Source organism: Bombina bombina, chromosome 4 (genome assembly GCF_027579735.1).
Source record: "Bombina bombina isolate aBomBom1 chromosome 4, aBomBom1.pri, whole genome shotgun sequence".
NCBI lineage: Eukaryota > Metazoa > Chordata > Amphibia > Anura > Bombinatoridae > Bombina > Bombina bombina.
The window spans coordinates 609,177,102-609,190,581 of NC_069502.1; the positions used below are offsets into that span (position 1 = coordinate 609,177,102).

The following is a 13,480-nucleotide window of genomic DNA, read 5'->3' on the forward strand; positions in this document are numbered from 1 at the left end:
GCGTGTGTGTCATGTGACTGGTGTACCTGTGTGTGACGCACGTCACAATATGGCGGCATGCATACACCCATAGAGCACAGGTATACCATTGTTATTGAAAACACTTTTTTTGAACAATTTGGGGTAAGTAGACAAGTGGGCATAGACATTCATGCTAACTTCATTTTGATTGATTAGAAGGAGCAAGATTTAAGGATTTTAGCAGGCAGGTGTTAAGTGTCCCTTTAATGAGAACTAGATGCTCTATGGTAGCTGCACATATATTCCTCTTTTTATTGTCTTACCTGATGAATTCAACTAGCTCCTAAAATGAAGCACATTGGCTAATAGAAGTAAATTTGAAAATTGCATAAAATTGTATGCTCTCTTGGAATCATGTCAACTTAAAGGGACATAAAACTCATATTTTTTTCTTTCATGATTTAGAAAGAGCATGCAATGTTAAGCAACTTTCTAATTTACTTATATTATCTAATGTGCTTCATTTTCTTGATATCCATTGCTGTAAAGCATATCTAGATAGGCTCAGTAGCTGCTGATTGATGGCTGCACATACATGCCTCGTGTGATTGGCTTACCCATGTGCAATGCTATTTCTATATAAAGAATGAACCAAATCAGATAATTGAAGTAAAATGGAAAGTTGCTTAAAATTGTATCCTCTATCTGAATCATGGAAGATTTTTTGGGGGTTTAATGTCCCTTTAAGAATATTTAACAGTTGTTATTGTACAATGAATGTTGTACATAAAATAAAGAGGGTTTAAAGTTACCAGCCATGGAGAAATCTGCCTACACTTACATTCCATTGAGATCCCATCCATAATTTAATTGTAATTTTATGGAACAATTCACTGTACCTAAAGTATGAGACTATGTTAGTTAAAATGATTGTTTAATAATAATATTATAATTATTATTAGTTATTTGTAGAGCGCCAACAGATTCCGCAGCTCTATAAACATAGGTCTAATATGCAAGGTAGTATTTATGGGAGACAAATGGGTAGAGGGCCCTGCTAAGAGTTGCACTTTGGTAAATCAGTTTTCATGAAGATGATCTACAAAACAGCTGGACCTTACATGCTAAGGGGGTTCAGGGGATGAAAAAAGGAGAGTAATCGAGGTAAGAAAATGTTGGTGTATATTGTATGCATCCCTGCACAGTGGAGTCTTTAAGAAGAGCTTGAAACTTTGAAAACTAGGGGAGGAGAGTCTTGTGGAATGAGGCAGAGTGATCCACAAAATAGGGGCCAATCTAAAGAACTCCTGTAGATGGGAATGTAAGGAGGTAACCAGAGGGGAAGAAATAAGGGGGCCATGAGCAGAGCAAAGGGGACGGGAGGGAAAGTATCTGGAGATGAAGTCTGAGATATAGGGTGGAGCAGTGTTATTGAGAGCCTTGAAGGTCAGAGTCTGGATATTGTGTTTTATTCTGGAGGTTAGAGGAATCCAGTGAAGAGATTGGCAGAGAGGTGCAGCAGATGAGGAACGACGTGTAAGGAAGATCAGCTTGGCAGAGGCATCCATTATGGATTGTAAAGGAGATAGACAGCAGCTAGGAAGACCAGAGAGGCAGGAAATGATGAGAGCATGGATTAAAATCTTAGTTGTGTCTTGTATGAGCAATTGACTAATTTTGGAGATGCTTTTAAGTATGAAATTGCAGCAAATGGCCAAAGACTTGATGTGGGGAGTAAAAGAAAGATCTGAGTCAAGTATGACCCCAAGACATCTAGCATGAAGGGTTGAGGTAATTATGTTATTATCAACAGTTAGAGAAAATTGGGGGTATAAACTTTGGAAGAAGGGGAAAATAAGGAGCTCAGTTTTGGAGGGATTTAGCTTAAGGTAGTAAGAGGACAACCAGGATTAAATATTAGAAAAACAGTGACTCAAGTTATCAAGGAAGGGGATAGGTCTAATGCAGAGAGGTATATGTGGGTATCATCAGCATACAAATGATATTTAAACCCTTAGGACTTTATTACAGAATCTAAGGATGATGTATAACTTGAGAAGAGAAGGGAACCAAGGACAGAGCCTTATGGTACCCAATCAGAAAGGGGTAAAGGGGCAGAGGGTATGGCAGAGAAGGCTACACTAAAGGTATGGCTAGGTATGAGGAAAACCACAAGAGGGCTGTGTCACAGATGCCAAATTATTGGAGGGTTTGGAGCAAGAGAGGGTTGTCAACAGTATCAAAGGATGCAGACAGATCAAAAAGGATTAACAGACAGAAATGGCATTTAGTTTTTGCTGTAAATAGGTTACTAGTAACCTTAATGATTGCTGTCTGTGAGGAGTGTTGGGGCGAAATCCACATTGCAATGGATCAAGGAGGGAGTTTAATGTGAGGAAATGTAATAAACATGTATATATGAGCCTTTCCAGAAGTTTTGAGGCAAGGGGGAGTAGGGAAATAGAGCAGTAGATGGATGGGGATGATGGATCTAGAGAAGGTTTTTTTCAATATACTGTAGATCTAAGCAGTGCATGTTTAAGGGATGAAGGAAATATTCCAGTTCCGAGGATGAGATAGAAAATGTGCATGAGAATAGGAGTAAGGGTAGGAGATAGGGATTCCAGTAACTGTGAGGGGGTGGGATTCAGGGGACGGATAGTCAGGTGAGAGGAAGATGTAAGGGCAGAAACTTATTCCTTAGTAACAGGGGCAAAAGAGCTGAATCGGTGGCTTTGTGGGTTTTGGACTTTATGGAGGGGTAAGGGGGTTGGAGACTGGTAGTATGTTGTTTCAGATGGCATTAGTTTTGTTGTTGAAGTGGTTGGCAAAATCTTGAGCTCAGAGAGAAGTGGTAGTAGGATGTGCGAGTGGGCAGAGAAGGGTATTAAAAGTGGAAAACAGACTTTGAAAAGTTGAAATGTTCCTGTTTTTAACATGCTCTGTCCCTACTATATTCAATCTGAATTTCTCATTTCTTAGCTTTGTTAATTGTTGCATTTTCATAATTAAGATTATATATATAGTGATTGATGTAATTAAATATAATCTTTTTTAATTCATTGTTGCAATCTATGCAATGAGCAATAGTTAATGTGGCCTGATGGTAACTTACTGTCTGTGTCAATATAGATATTTTTGTCTATGTTTGGCAGGATACAATAAATTAAATGTAACCGACTTCAGCAGAGCTTTGACACGAACTGCTTGATATGTAACAAATAACAAGTCTAAAGAACTTTCATGGGAACTAGTCCCTTGAGCACAAATCCAATGAAGAAAAAAAACATACTGCACAGATTGAAAGCAGCAGGACATTTCTATCTGACAAATCTATTGCAGTGTTTTTGCAGACACTTTGCAGAACAGAGATTAATCTTCTTTGTGACTTTGAGATATTTTATTGGCAAAAGCCCATTTTGGTTATTGGAAAGATAGAACTGTCATTGCTGTATTAGTATTGAAATATATTGGCTTACATTTGCTTTTACAAGATATATTTTGCTTTGTGCACTGATGGTATAAACCAAAACTTTATTAAAGGGACACTAAAATCAAAATTCAGATAGAGCATGCAATTACAATTTACCTCATCATCAAACAGTGTACAATCTTTTTATATGAATACTTTCTTAAGTACCAGTCTCTGCTAAGCATGTACAAGAGTCCCCAGGTTATGCATATATGAGTCTGTGATTTGCTGATGGCTGTCACATGATGATTATGCAATGTCTCATTATTCAATGTAAGGCATTGCCTAGGGGTGCCCTGCCTCATGGGAAATAACTTCTCAGCTAGATCATTTATAAAATCGTTGCAATACATATATCTATCTATGTGTTTTGTAAACTTGACTGCCCAGTTTAGCTCCTTAGAAAATACACAAGCATACCACCCCCTGGAATTTTGCTCCTTATATTTGAATTACTTGATTGATGCCAATGACAGCACCATTTATAATATTAATACAAAAATGTATTATTTTAAATTAATAAAAATATAAAATAAACTGAACTTTCTTCTTTAGTAAAGGAAGGTATAAAAAAATCAGCTTTAATGAATGACTCACTTAAGCAAAGAGCCAGATTCCAGAGGAAAATTGTGGAGCACATGGTTGGACATAATGATTTTAACCCTTGAGGTGACAAAAAGAATGGTGTGTTATTCTGTTCTGACAAATGGCTGCTGAGGGATTTCATTTTTCAGGCAAGATCATGATCAAAATCCATTGAGCCCCATTTTATCTATCTTTTCAAGCCTATCGCTAGCAGGTATTCCTGCAGTTAACATAATGGCCCATATTTATCAAGCTCCGTACGGAGCTTGAAGGGTCATGTTTCTGGCGATTCTTCAGACTCGCCAGAACCACAAGTTATGAAGCAGCGGAACCCTGTACGCCTGCTCTGAGCAGGCGGACAGGAATCACCGGAAATCAAGACACCTCCTGAGTCAGCAGGGGGCGGCGTTGCACCAGCAGCTCTTGTGAGCTGCTGGTGCAATGTTAAATGCGGAGAGCGTATTGCTCTCCGCATTTAGTGAGGTCTTGCGGACCTGATCCACCCTGTCGGATCAAGTCCGCAAGACCTTTGATAAATAGGGGCTGTAGAATTGTATGAGGTACTCAATGCATGATATCTTGTACATCAAACCCCAACAACTAGCAATACAGAAAACAGTAATTATAACTGCAACACTTTGGTTAAGGGTTGCACAATTGGTTGTGTAAATGCAAGTGATCATTAAAGGGACATGAAACCCAAACTTTTTCTTTCATGATTGTAGAGCATATGTTTTTAAACAACTTTCTAATCTAGTTCTATTATCAAATTTGCATCATTCTCTTGGTATCCTTTATTGAAAGAGCAGCAATGTACTGCTGGGAGATAGCTGAACACATTGATTGAGCCAATGACAAGAGGCATATGTGTGTAGCCATATATATAGCAAAGGAACAGAATCAAAATCACGTCTAATTTTGACTTTACTGTACCTTTGCTTTGTTGTGGTAAAGAAATCTCACTGGATAGAACAAAATTTGCTTTGGCAATCTTGCAGACATGAACAAGACAATGACCATGGGCGTTCTGGGGTGTTCTCATGGTTCAGATTTGTCACATTGACTCAGCATATGGAATTGTCACTTTTCTTAAATCGCTGTCGTGTTTTGCTATTTCAAAGCTCTTTCATTATAATTTTTTTTACATTTTTTGCATATGTTAGAGAGGACTGTTTTATATATATATTTTTAATTATGTTTGTTTTATAATGTAAGCACTTGTGATGCCTGTTTCCTTCATAGTGAAATTTGTTCTATGTGTTGAGAAGTGAACGGTTACAAGAGAAAGGTGACAAAGGTATTTGTATTTCTTTTATTGATTTCCAGTTACTGTTACAGCCTCGGCCTCCTTTTTTATAACTTAAAGGGACAGTTTACTCAAAAATTTTCTCCCCTTTAATTTGTTCCCAGTGATCCACTTTACCTGCTGCAGTGTATTTAATTGTTTACAAGTAGCTCCTTTACCCTTATAATGGCATTTGAAATTGTTAATTTAGCATGTGGTATCCCCACCTATTCTGAAAGTTTGTGGCCGCGCGTACCAGCTATAGATAAGCTTTGTAAACACAGCCAGCAGAAGAAATTACACTCCTAGTGTGATAAAGCAGAGATAAGGTAATAACATGTTGATTTTCCATTGTTCTCTCAAAGTATTGGTGATTGTTTTAAGGACAGATATAAGATAAAGAAGCAGGTATATGTGCACAATGTGATACAGTAATGAGATCTGATTATACCTACAAGCTCAACCTATTTTATTAGGCTGTGGCTTCAAAACACAAAATCAGAGCTTTAATATACAGAAATAAACCTTAAAAAGCTAATTTTCATACATTTACTCTGCAGTTGGTAAAAAAAGCAATTGTAAACACATTAAGGGAAAAACTATTTTACAGTATACTGTCCCTTTAAATCTTTAACTAGAGCACGAGATTCTAAACATGTAAATGATGTAGTTGTACGTCTGTGAACCTTTTAAAAATGCAATTAACCCAGTAAAATCTAAAAGTGAATATTTATACGATAAACAATGCTCAAACAATATTGTTTAATAAAAATTGAATATATTGTTTAAAACATATCGTTGGGTTAGCTCGAGTTAGCGCAAGTGAAAACCTAGCGTAAAGTGCAAGCACAACATAAGTACATTAAAATCGTCATGATTTTAATTTCCCACAGGAAAAGGACCCTCAGTTCATCCTGTATTTGTTTGTCAAATTTTGTCTTGTCTCTTACAAATATTGTATCATTTTTTTAATACTATCAATTACACCCATGGACAGCACTGCTGCGGAACATGTTGGCGCTTTATAAACAAAGTATAATAATAAGAAATAAAAAAATTCATTGTTACAATCATATATACACTATCTGATACAAATTATTCATATAGATAATAAAAAAATACATTGTTACAATCATATATACACTATCTGATACAAATTATTCATATAGATAATAATATCATTTTAATAAGGGTTAAAAGGTATATGGTATAAGAGAAGGTGTTTGACCAGAAAAGGGCTATTTTACATGTTTATATATGTATATATTGTACATACACATGTATAAACGTATATACATATATATATACACTTTGGAACCATTCCCAGACAAATACCTTTAAATATGAAAATGTATGTTTATTAAATTTTCATATTTTTTATTATGTTTTACTGTGTTAATATTTCACATTCCAATATTTTTAAATCTATCTATCTATCTATATCTATCTATCTATCTATCTATCTATATGTGTGTGTATATATATATATATATTTATCTGTATATATATATATATATTTATATATATCTTGACCTGTGTGTATATATATATATATATATATATATATCAAAAATAGATATAGATATATATTTAACAAAAAATATATTTATATATATATATATATATATATATATATATATATATATATATCCATTCATATTTAAAAGTAAAAAGAACATTTTCTTCTATGTGAAGAACATTGGAATGTGAAATATTCATAACTAAATTCGGCTTTAGCGCAGTTGGTCTAAGATGGTGTCAGGTTAGCAAGAGAGGGAAGTCTATGGGAAGAAGACGCGGTCGTGATATAAGAAGCACTGATGTTGAATGTGGCCCATTGTAAGTAAAAACCATGTTACAATGCAATAAAATACATAAAAAACAAGGATACGGCTGAAGATCCACAAATGTAGTTAGTCCACTCTCTTGAGGCCAGACTATGTGACAAACACAACCCATATCAAGGTTCCATCAGGTCACCACTGACTAGGTATTGTTCTGTATCTCTTTTTGGTGGTATTGCTACTACTTTGTGTTTTAGTTTAACTCATATAATTTTTTTATTTAGGGGTAATTGGGAAAAAGTTTAAAGCTTTTTATGTTTTTTTGTTGTTTTTTTGCAAAACTGTAGAATGTTCACAGCTGATTTGCATATCTATTTACACAGTTTTCAATCACAATGGGCAATGCATTTTCGCTAGTTTTAAAAATAGCTGCGCTGCAAAATTACAGATGTTTTCCCTTATCAGCTATACAAATGATGCATCAATTAAAGCTAATTACAATGTATTTAAAGGAATTATGAGATGCCATTGTGGCATTGTCTTTAAATAATAATCATTCAAAATTTTACAAACTAATTTGTCATAGCAGATGCATATTGTATTTTGGCAGGAATAGCTTACAAGACAATATTACAAGCTGGCAACAAGATAATCAACATTACTCTGAATATGAGAGGGGCTTTGGAATAAAAACATTTAAAAGGTCTATTCCCACTATAATGGTATATGAAAAGTGGTTAAAAATATCGTAAAATAATTTTGATTAAATTACACACATACGCACATTGCACTTAAAATGTACTGTCATATACACGAAAGAGCGGCATTTACATATGTTTATATTTTATTGTCAGAAAACATATGAAGCAAAAGTTATTTAAATGTAAACTGTCATTTCAGTATTAGATGTGCATTTCCTGCTAATCTGCATTGACCTATAATGAATAGCAAGAAGTACCTACCAACCAATCAGCATTAGTAGGTAGTGCCTATAAACCAATAAGCATTAGTAGGTAGTGCCTATAAACCAATAAGCATTAGTAGGTAGTGCCTATCAGCCAATGAACATTAGTAGGAAGTGACTATCAACCAATAAACATTAGTAGGAAGTGCCTATCAGCCAATGAACATTAGTAGGAAGTGACTATCAACCAATAAACATTAGTAGGAAGTGCCTATCAGCCAATAAACATTAGTAGGAAGTGACTATCAACCAATAAACATTAGTAGGAAGTGCCTATCAGCCAATAAACATTAGTAGGAAGTGCCTATCAGCCAATGAACATTAGTAGGAAGTGACTATCAACCAATAAACATTAGTAGGAAGTGCCTATCAGCCAATGAACATTAGTAGGAAGTGACTATCAACCAATAAACATTAGTAGGAAATCCAAGTATGATTCTCACTGGATTAGAGGGACACAAAACCAGTGACATAAGAAACAATACCTAAATATACTTATCTTTCAATGCTGTAAGATATAAAATATAAAGTTTACATAAATGTTTATATAATCAAACAGTGTTTAACCTTATTTAACATATGTGTCCTCCTCCACACTCATACAATGCTGTTTTAAAGCAGAGCTCAGCAGCCAATCATAAGCTGTAACACTGGCTTCTTTAGAGATAGACGTGCTCATACTGCCTTCTCTCAGCCTCTTCTCAAGTGTCAACCCTTATCAATAAAGGGACATTGGGCTCCATTTATCAATCAAGGGCAGACAGGGGTGTACGTATTTGCCCCTGTTGCCCCAGCTTTCCTCTGGGTGGCAGCAATCTGCTGCCGGAATTTATAACATTGCACACTGTCAATCTCCCCGGTAGAATGAGACCAGGGAGATTGAAATTCTCCACCTAAGAAAACAGGTGTAATTACTTTTTTATACAGATCTTCATGTGTTTAACCAAATTTACCAATTCAGATGATTGCTTTTTTAATGGACTGAAAAAGAGATCATTGTGATTTTTTTTAAATTATTTTTAAATAAAATGCTTTAATCATTTTCCTCATGTGTTTTCTAACGGGACATAGTACTCAGAATGTTAATATCATAATATGAAAGTACATGTATGTAGTGGGGTTAGCCTTGATAATTAGAAACGGCTCAGTTTTTAGGGCTAAATTGCATGAAATGAGAGCAAAATAAATAATTAAAAATATTACTAAGTTGTTTCATTATGCATGACTAAAAATGTTATGTAAAAATCTCAAGGTGTTTACTATCCCTTTAAGGTAAAGTCTTTATCCATAAGCTAAAATATGCATAGTTGTATAAAATAATTTATATATATATATATATATATATATATATATATATATATATATATATATATATATATATATATATATATATATATACCTCTTTTTGCAGAGTCTGGCCAGCTTGGTCTGTATTTTTTTTTTAAAAAGCCAGGAGTGATACAGCCAATAAAAATATGTGGAAACTGTCTGCTCTTCAGTGTAATAGTAAGAAGCAGCCGAAAGCATGCTCCTGTATAACTCAATAGCTTATTAGTTTTATCTCCTCTACCCCTTTAAACACACAGAGAATGGGGGCTGCAGTCAGACTCAGCAAAATTAACAATGTATGCTCAGAGGGACATGGTACCCAAGTGTTAAAGAACTTGAAAGTTATGCAGCATAGCTTTAAAAAGCTGACTAGAATATCACCTGGACATTAGGGATGAGCGAATGTGTTTATATCCGAATTCGAATGTCAGAACGAATGTTATTGTAGAAATTCGATTTACATAATAGAATGTTGATAAGAATGAATATTCTTAAAAATTCGATTTTCGAATGTTATTTACAGTTTTCGAATGTCACATTCGAATTCGAATGTCACATACAAATTCGAATGTTACATTCGAATATAACATTCGAATTCGAATATTACATTTATAAAACACAATTGTAGACTAGAAACACTATTTCGAATGTCACAGTCGAATCGAATATCACATTCAAATCGAATGTCACATTCGAATTCGAATATTACATTTATAAAACACAGTATTAGACTAGAAATACTATTTCGAATTCGAATGTCACATTCGAATCGAATATCACATTTGAATCGAATATCACATTTAAAACACAGTATTAGACTAGAAATACTATTTCAAATTCGAATGTGACATTCGAATTCGAATGTAGCATTCAAATTCGAATATTACATTTATTAAACACAGTTGTAGACTAGAAATATTATTTCAAATTTGAATGTCACATTCGAATTCGAATGTCACATTCAAATTCGAATATTACATTTTGAAATTGAATGAATACATAGCTAAACATTCTATTATTCAAACGAATATTTTCAAATTTTATTGAAAAATTCGAAAACGAAAATTCGAAAATAGAATGTTAGACTGTTGTATAAACATTCAAAATTCGATTCGAACAAACGAATGTATTAAAATTCGTTTTAAATTTCGAATTTTTTTTTTACTATGAAATCTCAAAATATTTCTGCAAAGCAATGCATGACATCAGCACTGCTGATGCTGATTGGCTATTATTGTTTGTGTTTTTTCTTGTTTTTTTCAATTTTCAGCTAGACAGGAGCTGAAGTATAACTGTTTAGACAGCACTTACTCTTGTAAGTGAAAGAAATTTTGAGGTAAAATATCTTCCATTTTTACATAGAGAGGCTCAGTTAATATTTTCTTGTAAGCTTTTTACAGTTATACTGCATCACTTTCAAGTAATGTAGCATATGAGTATTATGTCCATTTAAAAATGGCAGAAATTGTTTATATAAAATGGAATAAAAGTGATGGATAAAAACAGTGCATTCATTTTGTGTCTCTTTATGGCGTTATGCAAATATCAAGGTATAAAAAGGTGATGATTAATACATCCATAAACCTGGCATTTTTGCAATACTGTATTTATTACTTGAAGCTAAAGAATTCATACACTGTATATTAATGTGTTATTGTCTGTTCTAGGATGCTGTCTAACAGGGTACTTTGCATGGAGAAAGAGAGCAGCACAAACCATGTTGTCACGAACCTGCAACACTAGGTCCACGTCTTTTTAACATCTGCCACTTCTTCTGCTAAAACCGCTTCCTGTCACTTCATCTAAACATCTCAGCATGTGTGAAACTCCGTCTTATACGGGACTCAAAGGATGCTGACCATTCTCCCAATCAAAGAGTTTTGTTTGCTTCACCCAACATTTGTATGAACATTTGTTTTTGCAAAGACACGGACCCATCTCCAACTCATCCCCCAAATGTATTTGGGGTTGGAAATGTATGACTGGAAATAACGTGGACTTCAACTTTTTAATTGTTTGTAATCTAGAGACTGAAATGGTTTTGCTGCTACAGTGAGAATTGTAATTTGCATTAGGTTTGGAAACTGTTTAAAGGGGTAAAGGTTTTGTATTGGAGTAAGCAACACTTCAAATTCATCTCTCTCTTACCCAAAATGCACTTTTAATTGATGCGTTTAAAAAGTTGTATTAGCTAATATTGTATTTTTTTTTATTTTTATTTTTAAACAAAGGCCACCTTTATGTCTAATGCCATATTTTCAGTGTTAGGAAGTATAGATTTTAAACCTTGAACAGAGAGGAGTAAAAAAACAAAACTGCATGAATAGTTTATATTGTGGTTTCTTGTACAGAAAAGAGATCTGCAAATGTTTATTCTTCTCAACTTTCATTAAAACCTCACCCTAAATAGCACCCCGATTGGGAACAGAGTTAAAGTGTTGAAGTAAAGACCAAAAATCCCCTTAAGGTGTAAAGTAATCCTAGAGGGGAGGGAGGACATGTTTGCTGAGTATCATGAGATATGTGGATGAAATTTCACTCCTGATAGTTTTCACTGATCCAGGAAGTCAGCAAGACAATCTCTCCGCATATATAGAGCCCTTTTATGCTAAGGAGAATTGTATGAACCCTCTAATGACAGAATGAGGGGCAACAAGCGGATTTGTGTTCCCCTCTAACTCCTATTTCACAGTACCCCCCCCCCCACACTCCTGTTTTAGTGTTTGCTTTACTCCTGTCTTGATTAAGAGAAATGTGCAATTCAATCCTCAGTCACTGGTCAGAGGATAACAGGGTAGAAATCACAATAACTTGTGTGCACTTGTACAGTTGTAGCCAAGAGGCCAAATTTAAACTAATTTAGAGCATGTTTGCTGGCACTGACCTTAAAAAACAAAACAACAAAAAAAAACATTGGAGCTGATGTACATTTTCATTTGTTTTTTTTATACATAATACAGGTTTTTTTTGAAAAACAAAAATGACATTGTGATTCAGTGTATATGTTTACTAACTGAAATCAATCATTAGCTCATTCTCATTTCCTGCACAGTGCCTGCTATATGAGCTAGACCTGCATTTTATAAAAGTGACGGATTAAATAAGACAGTCTGTGCAGTATGATTTCGGACATAGCAGCTTTTTTAGTGTATGTGTACTGTTAGTAATATGTATATACTGTATTTCTATAGCTTCCTTTGTACAAAAAAAGAAGAAAAAAAAAAAGAAATTCAGTTAAACAGTTCAAACTACTGTTTAAAAATAGTCTTTATTTATTAACATGGACTCAATTGTGATTCATGGCTTGTTCTATTGAATTATCTTTTATTTCTTGTTTAATGTTTCCAGAGTTGTATCTTCGGTGATATATTGGGTAATATCTATACCCAAATGTTTTCAAAATGAATGGTCAAACACTTTATTCTTTAGAAAAATTTCTATGAATCAATTTGTATTGTTATCAACATTCCCATTATTCACAGAGCACCATTTGTAAATCTAAAACAAATTGGGGGGGGGGGGACGACTACAGAATCATTGTTGTCAGTATGGTTTTATTGGATAATTGTCTCAATGAACTGTTCTTTCGAACATTTCTTTTTCTCTTATAAATTTCAGTGAAAACTTTGATCAGCTTGTTTTGTTTAATGAGTCAAATTCTTTTTGCAACATCTCATATAACACAGGTATAAGAAACTATCCATGTGGTGATCCTGCTAATTTTGGATTTGAAATTAGTACTCCATTATGGAAAAATTGCATAAAGGGAACATTGAACACCCCTTGGTTTTGTGAAAAAATGTTTTGTCCCGTATTGCCTAGAGAGGCCAAAAAGCAAATTCTGTAACCTAGGTTTTATTCAAAATGCTGGTTTGTAGCCAATTTGCAGCACTTTGAAAAAAGTAGGTCATATAATTTACTTTTTTTGCTGATCTAGGGAGTGTGGGACAAACCCAAAAGTTAAAGGTTTTTCTGCTTGTCCCACACTCCAGCACTACAGAATTTTGTGTCACTATACAAATAAATAATAATAATAATAATAATAATAACACTTGCTTAATGTCCCATTAATTCCTAACATCAGAATTTCAAGTAGCTGA

The 13,480-nt window shown here is 34.1% G+C and overlaps 1 protein-coding gene across 1 annotated transcript in view; it reads left to right on the plus strand.

Annotated features, from left to right (window-relative positions):
- Positions 1-13,010, plus strand: part of SOBP (sine oculis binding protein homolog) — a 343,381-nt gene extending 330,371 nt beyond the window's left edge. Inside the window, exon 7 of the mRNA XM_053710599.1 lies at positions 11,048-13,010. The gene's annotated coding sequence lies outside the window, so the exon portion shown is untranslated. The remainder of the gene's footprint in view (positions 1-11,047) is intronic.
- The last annotated feature ends 470 nt before the right edge of the window (positions 13,011-13,480 follow it).